Genomic DNA, 2561 nt, shown 5'->3' with positions numbered 1-2561 from the left:
AGAAGGAGAAGGAGAAGAAGAAGAAGAAGAAGAAGAAGAAGAAGAAGAAGAAGAAGAAGAAGAAGAAGAAGAAGAAGAAGAGGTTTGTGGGGCCAGGGAGATAGCTCAGTAGGATAAGCACTTGCCTGGTAAGCACAAGGGTCTGAGTTCAATCCCTGGTTCTGAAGAAAAAAAAAAGAAAGAAAGAAAGAAAGAAAGAAAGAAAGAAAGAAAGAAAGAAAGAAAAGAAAGAAAGAAAGAGAAAGAAAGAAAAAAAGAAAGAAAGAAATATAGGTTTGAGACAAAAGCCTAATGTCCCAGGGAGCAGGGAACAATAGATGGAGCCAGGGGAGAGCTGTTGTCTGTCACCTGTTAATTCCCGGCAAGCTGGGATTCAAGGCTGCAGATAACTGCTTCTCCTGCTGGTGCCCTGTTCTTTGATCCCTTGCTTGGGATGTTATCAGCTAGCATTTGTGTGGACCTAGAGTTAGGCAAATGGTGAAGTCAATAGAGTTAGTAGTTTGTATTCACCTAAGTAATTATGCACATTCCTTAGCCTGTTTTTAGCACTCAATAAATGTAAGATGCTTCTGAGGCTCTGGGCTCACTGTGAGAGAGACTAATCTCAGTGAGACCTCTGAAGCTACATTCATCAGGTCTTCTCATCCTTTCTTTCAGCGACGACCCATAACATACAGCAAGTGGTGCACAACCCGGGGCACGGAAGACGACCAGGGGTGAGTTAAGAGAGGCCTGAGCACGTGGGAAACGTACACCCAGAGCAGGCGAGACCAGCAGGAAAAGCTCAGAGTAATGAGCAACACTGCTTCAGTAGAGAATGAGTATGTCCATCTTATTTGGATGTTACTCAAAGGAGCGGGTGTAAAGGTGAAACCAAGGAGTTTCGAGAAATTATTTTCCCTTGTAAAAAGGTATTATTGCTGGGGAGATGGCTCAGTGGAATAAGTGCTTACCTGGCAAGTGCAAGGGCCTGAGTTTGATCCCTGGTTCCACCAAAAAAAAAAGAAAAAAAGAAAAATAGAACTTAAAATTCACTAGAAAAGAAACTTTGGGGCCGGGGAGATGGCTCAGTGGAATAAGCACTTCCCTGGCAAGCGCAAGGGCCTGAGTTCAATCCCAGGTTCCAAAAATCAATAAATAAACAAATAAAAAGGTATTATTACTGGTTTCAGCCTCAGGGAAAGGTTAGTTTGGAAACAAGTTATGAGAACACTGCATCATGCTCATTGTTGTAACTCAAAAACGAGGCAGGCTCAAAAGTTTAAAAAGCGCTTTATTTTAGCTGGTACCCAGTGGCAACACCCGGCACAAAGTGCCTAAGTGTGCCCCGAAGCAGGAGGGGAGCGTGGGGTTTATAAAGCTTAAAGCCACAAAGCAGCCGGTGTACAACTCAGGGAGTTCAAGGAGACATGGAAGCTGCTGAGACTAGATATGGTTAGGGGTCTGGAGAAGTTCTTGGAATTCAAGGGTGGGGCGTGGGCTTACAGCAACAGCTTGCAGAAATGGGTTTTGTGAGATAGGCACATTTTACAGCAGCTGACATGGTTCACTAAGACGGCGCATACAGAACAGGATGGCGGCGCTTTGGTCAGGTTATAACACTCATCAAAATCGGGAACCAATTCCTCCTCACGTCAGGTCTCTTTGTAGTTTAATTTCCTTGGCCTTGGCACCATTGCAGTCAGACTCAGAGGAGTCTAAGAAATATTTGCAAAGGTCAGCCTCAGATGCTGATATTCCTAAGCCTCAAGAGCAGCTTCCACACAAATGTGAATCTGCACGAGACCTTTTTAAGACCTCTGCCCACCACACTCTCAGATGCACAGGCCAGCATAGCAAAAAGGACAAAAATGGGGCAGGGGGCTTCTGTGGTGCATAATTACAATAAGGTTGCACCCCCTCAAGACCCCCTACAAGAAGGCACTCCCTGGCATACCAAGAGTGTTGGTCCTTTAAATTTCTCAATGCGCTATAATGGGAATGAGTCTGACAAACCAGCTACTAAAAGGACATTTATGGCATTGCAAACCACCTGCTTAGAATCTGAGGATTTAGAGTATGTAGAACAAAAGGAAACTAAGAATGAGATAAGTGACCTGCGAGCCAAGGTAAGGCAATTATCACAATTGCTTTCTAAATTTATTGAAAAAATGGAGGTCTCTAGCCCTGTACTTCCTCCATCTCAGTTCACAAATCAGCCCCTACTGCCATCTTTTAACCCTTCTGCTCCTCCATATGAGAAAAATGAAGGCCCTATAAAAGTGTATAGAAGTGTGGTATCTCAGGCTCTTCTGCAAGGGAGACCCTGAGGCTTATTCTGCCCTGGGCGTATTTTTCCTGTGGTGGTCCAACAACATCCACCAAATGCTCAGTTTCCCCAGGGGTGTGTACAATGGGAACCCCAACCTCTGGCATTCAACATTATTAAAGATTTGAAGCAGGCTGTCTCGGCCTATGGTATGCAATCAACCTCTGTGATTGGATTAATACAAGGATTAGCAAATGAACATAGATTAATTCCTCATGATTGGGAAGTTTTGTGCCGTACAATTTTGGAGCCA

This window comes from Octodon degus, unplaced genomic scaffold, assembly GCF_000260255.1.
Source record: "Octodon degus isolate 3935 unplaced genomic scaffold, OctDeg1.0 scaffold00036, whole genome shotgun sequence".
Taxonomy (NCBI): domain Eukaryota; kingdom Metazoa; phylum Chordata; class Mammalia; order Rodentia; family Octodontidae; genus Octodon; species Octodon degus.
The sequence above is the reverse complement of the archived record's forward strand: the minus strand, read 5'-3'. Positions refer to the sequence as shown.